The sequence below is a fragment of the Pleurodeles waltl genome, chromosome 2_2 (assembly GCF_031143425.1).
Source record: "Pleurodeles waltl isolate 20211129_DDA chromosome 2_2, aPleWal1.hap1.20221129, whole genome shotgun sequence".
Classification (NCBI taxonomy): Eukaryota; Metazoa; Chordata; class Amphibia; order Caudata; family Salamandridae; genus Pleurodeles; species Pleurodeles waltl.
In genome coordinates, this window is record NC_090439.1 from 3,630,882 (window position 1) to 3,648,754 (window position 17,873).

Genomic DNA, 17,873 nt, shown 5'->3' on the forward strand with positions numbered 1-17,873 from the left:
CTATACTTGTAGGAGAAAACTTTTGCATTGAGTTTCTCCCTTGGCTGAGCAAGTGTTTGTTAGCTAACCGTTTGTCAGCAGTGTGTATTTGAATTTTCAGTACAGTGTGCCCTCCCTAGCATTGTGACTTGTGATACACGTGTCCGTGTGTCTTCACTGGGGGTGAGATGATAGTTCCATGCAGAGTTAAAACATGAAAGTGTAGTTAACACGTTCATATGAAAGTAACCTGGACATCCCATACCTTAAGACTTATGCAATGTATTAATGTACAGGTTATTGTGACACTTACAATTTGCAAGGTGACATTTAGACAACCACACTCATTAATGTCTTCACATTAAGCTGTAGAGTAAATTCCAATGTGTGACAGGTTCAATGGTGACTTCAGAAACATGGCTAGTGATGTGAGGACCTCAGTGTGTTCCTGGCTAGGTGTTGCTATTGTGGTGTATGTGTTGTTTGTCCTAGAGGGTTGCTGTGCAGTGTGTATATAAGTTGGATTTTTGTACTTACCAACAAGTAGTCCATTGCCATACCGTCCATCCTGGAAGTGTTGGTTGATGGTAGAGTGACGGAAGATGAATGTGTCATGTACACTCCCAGGATATTTAGCCACAATGTTGCTGATCAATCCTTGGTGATCGACTATGGCCTGCACGTTGATTGAATGTGTGTGCTTCCTGTTGCGGTAGAGGTGTTCTGTTGCAGCAGGTGGCACAAGGCGTACGTGTGTGCAGTCGATTGCACCAAGGACGTGTGGGAAGCCACTAATGGCGTAGAACCCCTGTTTTGTTTCCTGCTGCTTCTGCAGTGTGTTAGGGAAGCAGATGTGGAGGGGTGTCAGGCGAATGATGGCATCCAGTACTTTTGGCAGGAATGCGGAGAATGATGGTTGTGATATTCCACCAACCAGGGCACCAGTTGTCTGAAACGAGCCACTTACCAGCAGGTGAAGTACGGCAAGCAGCTTTGTTTCTGTTGGTATGGTGTGGGGTGTCACCAAAGTGGGGGCCAACTGCTGTTCAATATTTCTCAGCAGCTGCTGAATGGCCTGCCAGTTCAACCTGTACCTCTGTATGATGTCGTGTTCCCTGAGGCCATGCAGGGTTGTTCTTGGGCGGAATATCCTCTCCTGCCTTCTGCGCTGCCTTTGGGGTCCCTGCTGTTGTTGTTGTAGCTGCTGTTGTTGCTGCAGGGCTCTGCGTCTACGTGCATGCTGAAGAAAAATCACCTCCATGTCTCCCTGTTGCTGCTCTGCTGCTCTGCTGCTCTGCTGCTCTGCTGTTTGTTCTGTGTGTTCTAATTAAATACAGGTGTGTTTGCCCCATTTTAATGCCTGCCCTGACCCAGGCGTTAAATTTTAAAAGCACATCGGGCTTTGTGTCATTTTTTTGCTCCGCCTCCCGGCCGGGAGTCATTTCTGCCCGGAAGCATAAATACGGCGCACGGGTGTGTGCGTCGTTTTTTGGACGGGAACGCCTACCCTGCATATCATTAACGCAGGGCGGGTTGCCGCATCCAGAAAATGACGCACATTGCAGATTTTTGTCGTCCGCGGGCTCGGGCGTCAGGGTTTAAATATGGGGCAACATTTGCGCTGATTGTGCGTCAAAATTTTGGACGCACATTCGGCACAAACGGAGTATAAATATGCCCCATAGCTCTTTCTGCAGCAAGTTCAGTATCCATCAGGATCATTGCTCCTGAGAATTTTGTCAGCATGTTATCCACAATAGTAGACAACTTTTGTATTTTGATTGAATTCAATATAACTCCTACTGAAGGAATCATTGCTCCAAATATATCTCCTACCACACCAGAAGCTGTCTCCCTTTTCTGAATACGATGTAATTCAGACAGCTTTGGAAATTTCTTTAAGTCGTCTAGTTGATAAATCTTTGGAAATACTATTCCCAAATAACATCTCCCATACCATCCTTTTGGAAGATGATAATAGGCATTAAGTCCACAAATATAGTATACCCCTGGAGTAGCTGGGTCTAGGCCATTTAACATGAACGTCCATTTACTCTGGAATAAAAACACGTGTTTACATTCACTCGTTCCTACAAAGACTGTGTCATAGTATGATTTAGGTCTATATATACAAAGTTTCCCTATGTGTATTGCATCTAAAGCTAGTTTCCCTTGTGTCGTTATTGCGGCAAAAGCATAGTTGTCTACAGATGTCCTTTAATGTAATTATTTTTCTAATTTTTCCTTTACCATTTTCCTTCTATCTTCAGTGTGATCTAAAAAGCTTTTCTCTATGGGTGAAAGCAAGCATGTAAGGTTTTCTTTATGAGCGTGAACTGTGGAAAAAGGTGATAATGATTCACAGAAACCCCTAACTAATTTTATATAATAATCTCTTGCTACTTTACTCAAGTACTCAATTACAGGGACATATGAGAATACGACATCATGATTGGAATAGAAGTATTGAATATACTCCTGGCCATAAAATCTAGTTAGTAACAGACTACATGTTATTCCATACGTAAGAGGCATGCTATGATATGTCACCCCTTCTATTACTGAGGTAGGTATTTGTGTACACACATAACAATCTTTCGCGTCCATTGTCTCAACATACTCATTCAGCAAGCGATAGAAGACATTAGAAGAAAGTTCTTTCTTGTTGTGTAAATATTTTTTTCGTCTTGTTTGAGTTTCTTCAAAGGAGTTAATTCAGTAGTAGTTTTAAAAATAGAAGCATCATTCACGTCTCTTTAATTCCCTCCATGCATTCCAAGAATTATTGCCATAATTATTAGTACGCATGCAATTATTAGACCTATACACATATATTTACAATATTTCATTTTATGTCCTTGTGTAGTACTGTCTGTCATGATCTATATAGAATCAGAAAGCTGAAGACACTTTATCAAATAAAAAATGAACGAGGTCAAAGTTCACACGGTTTTCTTTAGCAGCTTAGTCTCTTATTGGTTTAGCAGCTTTGTCTCAAAATTGGTTTCAAAAGTCAATCAGGTTATCAATGTCTTATTCGGTAATGTTCATGAAATTTCACTTTGCAAGTACCAAAGTGTTGTTCTGCTTCTTTGTTTTCAAGACTAAGAGATAGAAATTCGTCTGACCAGTCATTAGTGGCTGTGTATGCCCATTCTGTGCCAGAATATCTTCTGCTCGGTATTCTTTTCCTTTTCAGTTTTCCATCTCCTTTCGATTCCCTTTCGCTTATGTCTTGTTCTTTGGGTGTGTCTTTTTCTTCATTCGATGTGGTTATGATAGACACTTCCTTTCTCTTCTCCTTCAATTTTGGCCATTGGTTTTCGTTCAATGTTTCTTTAGTCTTTGATATGCTTTGTCTCCGTTTCGCGTTGTTTTCACCTGATGGACCTACAACCGGTTCTGGAAGAATTGGAACAATTTCACTTTGCTCTGCCTTGTCTCCTTCACCTGGGAGATCAGTCAGGTCTTCTTCTTTTCCTGTATCGTCTGCTTCTGGGAAAGCCCTCCTCTTATTAGGCTCTCCTGCTTCTTCACCTGAGATAGGATCTTTGTCACCTCCTGAGGCTTCTTCTCTGTTGTCCTCAAAAGGATCGACTTCGTCTTCCTCAGAGAATATTTCTTCTGTCTCAATTTCTTCTTGTTCACTTTCAGGCTCTCTTCGTTCTGTCTCGGTGTCTGGTACTTTCCTGTCAGCTGTTGGTAACTTCAGTGCTTCAATTTCCTTTTCTGTGGGACACGTCACCCTTTTCGTGTGACTGGCGTGAATCCAGTTGGGAACTCCCGCACACTTCACAGCGGTAGTAGTTGTCAGAATCACTTGGAAAGGTCCTTTCCAACGGGGTTCCAAACACGACTTCCTCACGTGCTTCTTTATCACAACCCAGTCACCTGCTTTCAGGGTGTGTCCTGGACCTTGGATCAGTGGCAAGGTGGTTGCCTCCACCTGGTGAGAAAAAGAGAGGACCACATCAGCCAGACCTTTGCAGTAGTCCAATACCATATCATCTGTAATATTTACAAGAGCATTTGCAGGAACTGCTGGAAGTCTTATGGCTCTGCCCATGAGAATTTCGTGTGGTGATAATCCAGTTTTTCTATCAGGTGTGTTTCTCATTGACATTAACACCAAAGGCAACGCGTCAGGCCATTTCAAGTTTGTGAATGCGCATATTTTCGCCATTCTTTATTTCAGCGTGCCATTCATTTGCTCCACTAGTCCTGATGCTTCAGGGCGATAGCTACAATGCAATTTTTGCTCAATGTGTTTTGCGAGGCCCATATACCGAATTGCAATTTGCATTCTCTCAATTTGCGATTTTTTTGCGATTCGGTAAAAAATCGCAAAATGCGAGAAAGTCGAGAATGCACACCTGGAGGAGCCTGATGACATCACCAGCAGGAAATGAGTCATCCCAGGCAGTTACAGGTGCCACACCCAAACCAGCATCCTGAGTGAGAGCTGCCCAGCCACATTGAGCAGCACTCTGAAGGAGCAGCATCACCTGAGCCACAATGGAGCCCCAAGGTGCAGCACAGGAGAAGCAGGAGAGGAAGCGCAAATTCAAGTTCAGTGAGCAGGAGCTGGAGGTATTACCAGAAGAGGTGGGGAGGAGCCATGACCGCCTGTTTGGCAAATCATCCCTCCAGGTGCCTGAGAGTGAGAAGAGAAGACTATGGCTTGAGATCCAAGGTAAAATCTGCGCTATTGGAGTGGCACAGCGCTCCATTGAGGAGATCAAGAAACGTTGGTATGACCTGCGGTCCCGGGCAAAGGAGAGGTTTGCAAGAAGACTTGCAGAGGCCAGGGGAACAGGAGGAGGACCACCAACCGAGCCACCTGCCACACCACTGGAGGACCTGGTGGAATCGACAATCCTACCGGAAGCAGTGACAGGGGTCACAGATATAGACACCTCCGCTCAACCAAGTACCAGCCAAGGTAAGTGCAATGTTGTTGTGTGAACCCAATATGTGCATGCATAAAAGCCCCTTAGGAATTAGCATGTAATGTGAAGTAGTGGTGAAGTAGTCCAGTCCACATCTTAGTAGCAGCACAACAATGCTTTATGGGAGTCGTGGTCCACAAACTAATACAGACAGTAGCATGACAATGTAAGCAAGCATAGTGATACCCAAGGTAACACAACACACACTACACCATGTAGAGCAGTACCTATAGCTTTATTACCATTTCTGGACAGATACTGTAACATACAGAACTGACAGGCTGCATATTGCTGTTGCATGTGGGCCTGGCACAGCAGCCACAGAAATTCAGTGGGTCCGTCAATGTCTCCACTGTGCGCCGCAGGCCCAGGCCATTGCCACTTCCAGAACTCAGTGGTGACTCCGATGTGCAGCAGGAGGGGCCACGCACACCATCTGCACCCGAGAGGCGCAGCCAGATACCAGAGGACAGGGGTCATTCAGTACATCGCAGAAGTGCCACAGTGTCTCAGCAGCAACCGCAGGAGGCAGCTGAGGGTACATCCTTGTTTGGTGGACTTGAGGTTGCTATGTTGCAGCAACAGCGCCTGCAAAACAGGAGAATTTTGAGTCTGGACAGGAACCTTAGAGTCCACAACAGACATATGATTAGCCTGCATCAGCGAATTGACACCCTGAACAACAACATCAGCCAGCTGCGTGAGGGACAGGTGCAGGCCTCTCAGGACACTAGGGAGCTCACCAGTGTAGTGCGTGACCTGTGTGAGGAGCTGCGCCTTGAAAGGGTGAGTCGACGCAGACATGAACACCGCTTCAGAACCATGTTTTGCGAACTACTGCAGGTCCTCAAATAGGATGGCCAACTCCACCGCACTCATCGCCCGTTGTGATGTGGCGGCCCAGGTGGAGGCTGCACACACCAGCAGGGATGTGGTCCAGGGCCTTGTCCAAATCACCAATGTGATTGAACTAGTAATGGGACAGAGGTCGGCCACTCCCAGTGAGGTTGCCTTAGGGGACACAGAGGACAGTTCGAGCCTCAGTAATGTGCAAGTACCTGCTTCAGACACCAGACGGCGCAGTGCCAGGTGCAGCACTGCCACTGAGGGTGACATTCAGGGTGCCAGTGAGTCAACTGGGCACCCTAGTGGTGTGCGAGGTAGGAGGAAGTGACTCTTGCCGCATTGACACTGGTGTTCCCACTATGATGTAATAGTGTGGGACTCAGTTCTTTTGTTCATTTTCGGTTTTCTTATTCACTTGTTGACTTCATTTTTCACAATTAATTACCTGACGTACGGTAATAAATATCTATCACTACAGGTACAGTTGTCAGTGGAGTTTTTTTATACATACTCACGTCTGAAATGGTTGTGTGTGATGTCAGCACGCCTTTGCCGTCCCTCTGCTGCACTGGTCCTATCTGCTGGCTGTAGAGGTGGTATGGGATCGTCATCCTCATCTGATTCAGTGTCACTGATTTCTATAGGTATGCCCCCGGTTGTAGCTATACTGTGCAAGATTGCACAAGTAGCCACTATTCTACATGTGGTTTCTGGACTGTACTGTAGTGCCCCTCCACTCTTGTGGAGGCAATGGAAGCGACTCTTCAGGAGGCCAAATGTGCGCTCCACCACGTTGCGGGTTGCCCTGTGTGCTGCATTGTATCTCTGTTCTGCTGGTGTTGTGGGATTGAGGTAGGGCGTCATCATGTAGGTGCGCACTGCGTAGGCACTGTCTCCTGGAAGGGACAGAAGGTTTGATGAGTACCTCAGCCATCTGACAAGGGTTTGTTATCTATGCACCAGTGTAAAGAGTGACATTACCTAGTAGATATCCTTCACCAAACTCCCCAGCTAGCAGTCTTGTGTGAATGCCGCTGTGGCGAAAGATGTATGAATCATGTGTGCTCCCTGGGTACCTGGCCACAAGATCAGTTATGATGTAGGAGGCATTGCATATCACCTGTATATTCATGGAATGCTGGTGTTTACGGTTTCGGTACACATACTCTGTGACAGATGGTGGAAATATTGCCACGTGTGCCATCTATGGCACCTAGGACGTGGGGGAACTGTGGTATCTGATAAAACTCAATTTTTGTCTGCTGTATTTCCTGTGGGGTGTGGGGGAATCTGATGTACTATTGGAGTTTGCTTAGCATGGCGTTGATAAATGCATTGAAGAATCTGGAGAGGGTGCTCTGTGACACCCCCCCCAGCCGCTGCTATGACCCTTTGATAGCTCCCTGAGGCGAGTAGGTGTAAGGAGCATAATACCTGCACATGGGTGAGGATACTATGGCGGTCATTCCAACCGCGGCGGGCGGCAGTAGCCGCCCGCCATACGGTAACCGCCATATGGCCGCTCCGCGGTCAAAAGACCGCTGGGGCCATTTCAACTTCCCTGCTGGCCCGGCGGGCGCTAGCCAAGTTAGCGCCCGCCAGCCCAGCGGGAAAGGGGCCTACAACACTGAAGCCGGAGGTGTGCGACGGGTGCAGTTGCACCCGTCGCGCTTTTCACTGTCTGCTAGGCAGACAGTGAAAAGCAGGCTGGGGCCCTGTTAGGGGGCCCCAGGACACCAGTTCCCGCCAGCCTGTTTCTGGCGGTGAAGACCGCCAGAAACAGGCTGGCGGGAAGGGGTCAGAATCCCCATGGCGGTGCTGCTTGGCGGATTTGGCAAACCGGGGGAAATCCGGCGGGAAACCGCTGGACCCGGTTTTCTGACCGCGGCCTTACCGCCGCGGTCAGAATGGCCCAGGAAGCACCGCCAGCCTGTTGGCGGTGCTTCCGTCATTTTAGCCCTGGCAGTCTCGGACCGCCAGGGTTAGAATGACCCCCTATGTGTCCTTAGTGTTCTGCGCTGCAGTATGGGTTGTAGCTCAGCTATCAGGTCAAGTATCATGGCTGAGTTCAACCTATACCTCTCATATATTTCCTTCTCTGGCAGGTCAGAAAGTGTAATGCGCACTCTGAAAATGCGCTCCTGTCTCCTCCTCCCTCTCCTCAAACCTGCCAGGATCCTCATCGCCATGACGTAGAGTGCAGCCATTGTGGTAGAGAGTCTGAGGCATTCTGGGCCTCTTTATATAGGTTGCACCTGGTTACCACCTGCTTTCACTAGGTGGTATTTTGCATGTGCAAAATGCCATTCTGCGAAAAATCGCTAATTGCGATTTTTTGATGCATCTATTTGCGATTTGGATTTTGCGATTCGCATTTTGCACCTCGCAATTTCCTACTGGAAATACCAAATCGCAAAATGCGACTCGCAAAACAAGGTCGCAACGCAAAAAAACGCAAATTTTGCGATTTCTTAGTTTTATTCTGCGAATGCCTTTCATGCATCGCAGACCACGTTTTTGCACTCGCAAACAGCTGATTTTTGCGATTCGCACCGTTTGCGAGTGCAAAAACTTTTCATACATCTGGCCCCTGGTTTCTTTATGCATTGTAATTTACTCCATGAGAGTTTTTCATCCTTACTAACATTATTTTGTAGTAGTTTTAATTCTTCTATTGTGTCTACAACTTTTAGAGCAAAGGCTTCACTTGGTTCAAGTTCTGGCTCACTCATCAACTTCCATTCGTCTCTGAGCAATATACAGTTCAATGCGCAAAACTTGCGACTTGATCCGCATATCCATTTCCCAGAGAAACGAAGTCTTGTGATTTCGAGTGTGCACTGCATTGCTACTTCTCCTGGTAAATGGATAGCATGTAACAATTCTCTTATTCTTTCACCATTTTTCACTGGTGATCCTGAAGAGGTCATAAAGCCTCTTTGTGACCACAATTGTCCAAAATCATGCACTATTCCAAATCCGTACTGACTGTCAGTGTAAATGGTGACTTTCATTAATGCGGAAAGTTGGCAAGCTCTAGTAAGGGCTACTAGTTCACCTACTTGTGCAGAGTAAACTCCCTGAAGCCAAGATGCATCCAGAACACCAGTTATTGTACATACAGCATATCCTGCTTTCAATATTCCTAGTGCATCTCTTAAACATGAACCATCGACAAAAATAATGGGATCATTTTCTTCCAATCGAGTACCTTTGATATCAGGTCTTGGTTTAGTACAAAATTCAGTCACTTGAAGACAGTCATGCTCAAAATCATCAACGTTTTCAATTTCAACATTTTCACTGGGAAACAAAGTTGCTGGATTTAATGTAGTACATATTTTTAACTGCACATTAGGTGATCCCAAAATTATTGTCTCGTACCTTGTAAGCCTAGCACCAGTCATGTGCTGAGTTTGGGAACGTGTCAAAAGTATTTCGACTGAGTGAGGGACCATAACTGTTAAAGGATGTCCCATCACTATTCCTTCACTCTGATTTAAGCTCATGCTAACTGCTGCTACAGCACGCAAGCATCCTGGTAAGGCTGCTGCGACTGGATCCAAAGTAGCTGAAAAATATGCTACTGGTCTGTTTACGCCACCATGGGCTTGAGTCAAGACAGACAAGGAACATGCATCACGTTCATGACAAAACAATGTGAACGGCTTTGTGTAATCAGGCATATCTAAAGCTGGAGCTCTGCACATGCATTCCTTTAATTCAATAAAGGCATCCATTTCATCTCTTTTCAACACTATTTCATCCTGCGCATCTTTCTTGGTCAGTTTCAGTAAAGGTTTGGCTAGAGTTGAGAAATTGGGAATCCATTGGTGACAGTAGCCCACCATTCCCAAATACTTTCTCACCTCTTTTCTTGTTTTGGGTGGACTCATTTGAAGTACACTCGTTATTCTTTCTTTCATGATATTTCTCTATCCTTTTTCTATTTGGTGACCCAAATATTTCACTTTCTTTTGGCAGTATTGCAATTTCGAAGGAGACACTTTGGTGGTCATTCTGACCCTGGCGGTCTTTGACCGCCAGGGCGGAGGACCGCGGGAGCACCGCCGACAGGCCGGCGGTGCTCCAATGGGGATTCCGACCGCGGCGGTAAAGCCGCGGTCGGACCGGCACCACTGGCGGGGTCCCGCCAGTGTACCGCGGCCCCATTGAATCCTCCGCGGCGGCGCAGCTTGCTGCACCGCCGCGGGGATTCCGACCCCCCCTACCGCCATCCAGATCCCGGCAGTCGGACCGCCGAGATCCGGATGGCGGTAGGGGGGGTCGCGGGGCCCCTGGGGGCCCCTGCAGTGCCCATGCCACTGGCATGGGCATTGCAGGGGCCCCCGTAAGAGGGCCCCTACATGTATTTCACTGTCTGCTGCGCAGACAGTGAAATACGCGACGGGTGCAACTGCACCCGTCGCACAGCTTCCACTCCGCCGGCTCGATTCCGAGCCGGCTTCATCGTGGAAGCCTCTTTCCCGCTGGGCTGGCTGGCGGTCTGAAGGCGACCGCCCGCCAGCCCAGCGGGAAAGTCAGAATTACCGCCGCGGTCTTTCGACCGCGGAACGGTAACCTGACGGCGGGACTTTGGCGGGCGGCCTCCGCCGCCCGCCAAGGTCAGAATGAGGGCCTTTGTGTCCATTCCTTCCCAAATGGTTCAGTAGGGCAATAGTGTCAACTGTACAGTCATTTTCTGTTTTGGATGCAATCACTAAATCGTCAATATAATGTACTAAGGTTGATTCAAAAGATAATTCCAATGATTCCAAATTTTTCTTTAGAATCTGATTGAAAATTGATGGTGACTCCAAAAACCCTTGAGGAATTCGACACCAACTGTAGACTCTGTCCAGGAATGTGAAGCAAAAGAGAAATTGGCTGTCCTCATGAAGAGGCACAGAAAAGAATTCTTGTGACAAATCAATGACTGAGAACCATTCTGCATCACAGGGAATTTGAAACATTATTACAGCTGGATTTGGTACTACGGGACAACATTTGACTATTATGTCATTTATTTTTCTCAAATCTTAAACAATTCGGACCTTTCCACTTGGTTTTATTAGTCCCATGATTGGTGAATTACATGGACTACTTAGTACTTCTTTCAGTACTCCCTGTTTCACAAACTCGTCAATGAGTTGGGTGACTTTCATGAGAGTGTCTTGTGACATATGGTATTACGGAATCTGAGGAAAATTTACATTAGGTTTTACTTTCACTGGTTCTGCTCCTTTGACCAATCCTACTTCTTTCCCTGTCATATCCCACACTGCCTTTTGAAGTGTTTCTTGTAAATCAGCTGGAATATCTGCTTCAGTGAGCATAGGATAAAGAGTAATCAGGGGATACTCTTCATCAACAGTTTCCATTTTGTCTTCTTCTAAACTGTACTCTTCTTCCTCATCACTGTTTGTCTGAATTTTAATTCCATTATGTGAGCACATAATCGAGCATCCTAATTTGCGTAATAAATCTTTCCCTAATAGGGATATCGGACTTGAGTCACACACCACAAATTTGTGCAACCCTTGAAAGATACCAATTTTGACTTTCACTGGATCTGTAATTGGGTTTGTCAGATACCGATTTGCTACTCCTACTACTTGAACTGTTCTCCCTGAAAGTGGCAAATTTGGTACTTCAATGCTTCTAACTGTAGAGCGTGTAGCTCCTGTGTCAACCAAAAACGAAACGCTGTGACCCATAACTCTTCCTTCCACATATGGTCCCTTTTGATCAACTTCCAAAGATGCTGCAAGCATACAATTTCCCTCCTCATCTGAACTTTCACTCTCCCATTCATTATTTATTCCATTCTCACTGTGTAACGGGAATTGGTGTACTGTGTCACTTTGATTCATTCCTTGACCTGTGACCTGTTGAGGAAGCATTACTTGTTGCTGATTCATTGGTGCTAAGGGTACTTGCATTTGCTGATTAGGTACCAAAGGAAACTGCTGTTGCATTGGCTGCAACTGTGCCATTTGTACACGGGGCATTTGTTCCCAAATTGCTAATGCTTCAAACTGTGCTGGTCTTGGAGGTATTTTCATGTCATATAGCGCAAATCTTAAATTCTCCAAGATTCTTAAATTAAACGTCCCATGGATAGGAAACGCTACACTTCCATGCTTTTCTGTTAATTTACACCATTGCTTTAACCAAAGACATGGTGCGACACCCTTTTCTTCAATTACGATGTAAGCTGGTGTACCCTCAGGCAGTGTTTCTTCTCCTACATTTGCTTTAATATATACATCTCCCCTCAAGGCACTCTTAAGTGCTTTGAAAAATGTCATCTTTACATCTTTTATTTTCTCAAAATGTAATCAATAAGTGACTTTAATTCCCGGAATACTCTTTGCTTGCCTTTCCCCACCAATTGTGCTTCACGGACTGCGTCCAATCAGTGCGCGACCCTCCTCAGCAACCAACCTATCCCAGCGCGGCTCCTAGTGATGTCACACTCACACACTGCGGCTGACAAAGTCTTGCGGCTTGTCCTCCTTCATTCAGCTTCACTCAAGACTAATTTCTGTAATATATCGCGAGCACTAATCCAAAAATAAGAAAACAAATCTGTCGGTTTACTACAGGAAGGTAATACAATTGCTTCAGAAACCTTAGAGATTTTTCACTAGCCTCTGCAGTTATTCCATCTTTCTCAGCTTCCCACTTTCGCAAACAAAATTTGACCTGCAAACTTTACTCTCAACTGATCAATGAACTATTCTAGTGCACCTTAGAATTCGTCAAATTTCAAAGTCGAAAATTTTCTTTTATTCCTCAACATTCGTACCGACTTGTTGACCACGCCCGATCAACCTATTAAACTGAACAAATTACAACATCAATCAAGTGTCTCATACACTTTTCAACATACTCCGGAGTCTCTTGACCTCACTCTATCACTCCTCTAAAATTTTGATTGGAGTTCCTAACCCCCTAAAATCCTCACAAACTTCACAATTCATCTGCGGCATAAGCTTTGCAAGCGCAAAACCCTAACTTCACTCATACCGTCACTAGAAACGCCGAAAACACTCTCACACCTCCATTTCCTCCATTCGCAAGCTCCCAGATTCCAGGAAAGTCATTGGGGATTTAGGGCATCATCATCTCTCCAACTTGTTTTATGAAAGAAAATTCTAACTTGAATCCGTCTATTGTTCGGATGGAGTCCCAAAGGGTCAAACCATCAAACTCTGCTACCATCTACTGATAGCGCGTCCAGTCCTTATAAATTACTTATACTTGGACACGCCGGAGGTCGGTGAACCTTTTGACCGAGTTGAGCTCTCCTCATCCAAAGAATTGTCGGATCCCTCAAATCAATAATCAATGACTATTTATAATCAATAACCAATACTCAATTAGTAATCAAACAACTAATTAGTTAAACGGAAAATCAGTAATTAGACACACCATGACCTTTCAGTCATGAATAACCACACCTGGTTATTATTAAGAGTTAATGAGTTTATTTCCCAATATTAACAAAGCTAATATAATATAAGTAAGTCTTAAAATCAAATGATATACATATACGAACATTACTAGCTGTCCATAACGACGGAAGAAACGCAGTATACGCAATATCTGGATTATAATGCACTCGGTTATAGCAATGCAAATCACTAATAAAAGTAACTGAATTTGACTAATTGCATACATTGGTCAGCATAACAAGATTTCAATTCAGCATGGTGCATCAAATGAATACCTCAACTAACCTCTGATTGGCATTGGCATGTGGGGCTTCATGCAAAAGAATTTAATCAACACACATTTAGAAAACTTCTAGTTTAGGCACTGTCAAAATAAGCAGTTGGTACCTAAGAAGGAAAATACAATGAATAATACATTTATCCTTTCATAATTACCAAATACAAACAGCATTCAAGGTAAGTCTTCGTCCTTCAGGTACCGGTTCGATCAGCATGGGGCAGATTTCAAAGGGGCAAAGTTTAAGTCAAGTTTCCCTTGCAGCAGCAAGGAAAATGGGGGAACCAAAAGTTATGGAATGGGCAAGGTAAAGTTAAAATCTCTAGGGTGAGAATTCTTTAAAGTCTCTCTCCCTGGGATAGAGAAAAAAGCATCAAAGTGTCATCAAAATGGCTTCTCGAATCTGGCTTCAAAATGGCATCAATGAAAATGGCTGGCTTCTCTTTGTCCGGTGGGTTTAAGTAAGAAAACGTTCCAAATTCTTCAGGGTCTTCCATTGGAGAGTCCATGGGGTGGTTTCTCTTTAACCAATGAATAGTGTCCTTCTCTTAATGTTCACTTACGCATAAGGTGTCCTTGGAATTTTGGAACACAAGTAGCAACAAAGTTTGCCAATTAATTCTGTATCAATGTCTTTATTGTCGGCACCTGCAGAAACTGACCTTGCTCCAAAGGGGATGAAACTTGCCTAGCACGCAACTTTTGAGATAAGTGTATTAGTCATTCTACTGGAAAAATACAGCTTTTAAAGTTTAAAACATGTCTTTGTTAATACAAGTGAAAACTCCGCAGTTAAAATTGAGACCAGGCAACTAGGCCAAAGCCTCTGCTAAATTTAAGCTAAGCATATAACAGTTTTAACGAGAAAATCATAAAATACATCTGCAATTATGACGGATTACTACATTGTCGATTCTTCATGATTAATCAAGCTCGTTTATACTAATGGTGACCTACTTTGTGGGCACATTTTCTACACACATTATTTTTCTTTGCTAAAATCACATTGCCTTATACGATTTTGTTACATGATATATGAATGTTTGTTATCCTTTTTCTGCTTCATCAATAGTGAGGAGAAGTTTATAATTTTTTATCTGTTGATATGCCTTAATCCAGAGAAACCTCTTTGGACTCAACTTAATTAGTGCATGCTGATAGTCTCTTGAATGCTTGTAATCCCATTTTCTAAGAAACCTACGGATGCTTTAGGAAGGTGATGGTTTCCCGGGAGACGCTACAAGGGCTGGGAAGACAGAGCAGAAGGTTAGACACCCTTATTTGGACGTAATGCTAGAAGAGGTGTGTAGCTGTTGTAAGAGCAGCTTTTGGAGATACACCCGTAACTACAGGGAATGTTTAACACCTAGGAAGTCTTGGATGACCACTGATACAGGTAGGAGGTAGCGGAGCTCAAAGCAAGAACGTTCCTTGCTATGACAGTGGGGAAGTGGGCATTCTGTGGAACTTTTGGTGCTCCTTCGCGTGAAAGGTATGTTGACAAAATGACAGAATTGTGAAGACTTATGAAACCCATACGAGTTAAAGCACACTGGTCATTTTAAGAACATATACACATTTTCAGAGATGCTGGCAGTTTTTTTATTTGTATTTTCTGACAGAGCCTGCAGGCTCGGTGCAGTATGAGGATGTGGAGGTCCTTGGAGACTCCACAGCTGCTTCTAAGGATCAACAAGCTGGCTGAGCGCTAGGACCTGCGAAGGGGTTGTGTCCCATGCATTGCATCATGAAGAGACGTTTTCCTCTGTCTACGGAGTCTTGCTGTTGTTTTGGGCTGCAGTTTCGGGATGACAAATGTAAGGTACTTAATATTAGGTAAGCCCATGTAAGGGGCCGAACTGTAGTGGCTGTATAGAAGAACGCGTATTGAATATTTTTGTGTTATTATAAGCAGCGGCATAAAGCAAAATGATGTGTCCCCCCTTGAAGAATATGATGAGGAGGCAGAGTCTCCATATCTCACCGGTATTCATTTGCTTTCTGGGGAATGGACCCCTCAAGAGTTGGGCTCCTTGCACTGCAGGGGCCTGCATTGCTCCTCCTGATTAGAAGTAAACCTTTGGAGAGAATCTGTGGCTTCCGCGCCGTAGCAGTGCCTTCACGCAGAGAGCTACTTTGGCAAAGGACTCTGCTTGGGAATTTTGTGTGATCTATCAGACTTCCTGTAACTTTGGCCTTAGATATAAACCTCGAGTTAAAGTTGGAAACTGTTTTAACCATTTGGGCACTCAAGGGAGTGGGATTATGGCCCCAGTGTGCCCAAATCATGGCTATATTTTACTGTCCAGTCAATGGAGGAAGGGGGCAGACGAGCAACAAGTTACTCTGTTTGTACCAGGGCTCCTTGCAACATTGATATGCCTTTGGCTCCTCTAGCCCAGACCTTGCTGCGAGGCACAAGGTATGAGGACCTACTCAGGGGTGTTGCCATCAACAGTGCAGCAGGTGCAGTGGCATTGGAGCCCAGGAGTCTTATGGGTGCAATTTATCCAAATTATAGCTGTATTTTACTATCTAGACAGTGGACGGCGGGGTATGGAGATAGAGTAATCCATTTACCTTGCTTTCAGCAGGGCCGGTGGCAATTTTGTTATGTCACCGGCACTTCTCTCATGGGCCTCAAAGCTCTGGTCCTGTGCTGTAAAGTCTAGCGTAAGGTTGCAGGGTGGGGAATAGTCCCTCATGTTAGATGTTTGTCCTGCATCCAGCAGTGAACTCCTGCACAATGCCAAATGTTCAACTTTTTTTTGTTCGCCGAGGGACTGATGTATGAAAGTAGACTAATCAAAAGGGATTTTGTAAAACAAACAGGTACGCTTGCAAAGCCTGAAGTTGCCCAGCCCAGCAGGATATTCCAGAGCCAACTCTGAGAACAACCACCTTGCAGTTGTGCACGCGGCCATTATTTATTAATAGAGTAACTGGGAACATAGACCGACATAGGACACTTTATTAAAATGTTTAGCTTTAGAGGTGATAAAAAGGAGGAATGTAAAAGTGAGAATGAAACAGCCCTAAATGCGCAGGCACCCACCTAAAATCCTTACTTTAAGATGATGGCCAGTCAGCCCAGGAGATAATCGCAAACAAGGAATAAAAGGCCAAGAGGGAATATAATTTGCTCATGATTAAATAATTTGGTTAAGGAGGAGAACGATGAGTGCAGCACAGGGCTGCTTTTCAAGACACATAACTTTTGAATAATAATACCACATGCTTTATATATTAAAGATGTAAGACACCTTATTTAGGGCATGGTGTAATGGTAAGAAAATCCCCAAAAGAACACTTATTTTTGGTAATCTCCGTATAAACATCTTCTGGTTGAAATCCACATCTAAACATCTTCTTGGTAAAACCACAAGTGCATTACTTGTTCGGAAACGTTATAATGTGAAGTTGCTTTCTGTGCTAATGTCTCCATCTATAGCAGAAAGGACACCTCTCAGATGGAGGATGAAGGGCAAATAGAAAAAAACAAGGCAAACGGCCTTCCCCAGCTATGCACCAAGGATCTCGAATGACAGCCAGACGGACAATCCCAACCGAGCTCAAATTTAGGAAATAGAGAAATACTCACCTCTTTAAAGAACATTACATCATGATGCAGTTAACAAACCACAAACCAGCTAATCCTCATATCACATACTGACTGTGTCTTTGGCTGTGACTATGTACATCTGTCTACCACCTTTTGACTACATTTGAATTATGTAAATACTACATACATAATACATATAATATTGCACTAATCTGGAAATATTTTTTTAACATTTGATAAATGATATAGGTTTTGGGAAGGCCAAGGCCAAACTCTAACCTCCCCCCCAACTGTGACTGATATAATGTATTTACACTTTAAAAAGTTTTACAATAAATATACTTATTTTATTAGGGTCATTGTTAACCACTTCGATGCCAGGCCTTTTCCCCCTCCTGTGCCAGGCCTTTTTTTGCCTATTTGGGGCAGTTCGCGCTTAGGCCCGCATAACTTTTTGTCCACATAAGCTAACCAAGCCAAATTTGCGTCCTTTTTTTCCAACATCCTAGGGATTCTGGAGGTACACAGACTTTGTGGGTTCCCCTGAAAGAGGCCAAGAAATTGGCCAAAATACAGGGAAATTTTTGTTTTTTTCAAAAAAATTGGAAAAAGTGGCTGCAGAAGAAGGCTTGTGGTTTTTCCCCTAAAAATGGCATCAACAAAGGGTTTGCGGTGCTAAACTTAGCAGCTTCCCAGCTTTCAGGAACAGGCAGACTTGAATCCGAAAACCCAATTTTTCAACACAATTTTGGCATTTTACTGGGGCATACCCCATTTGTGCAATTTTTTGTGCTTTCAGC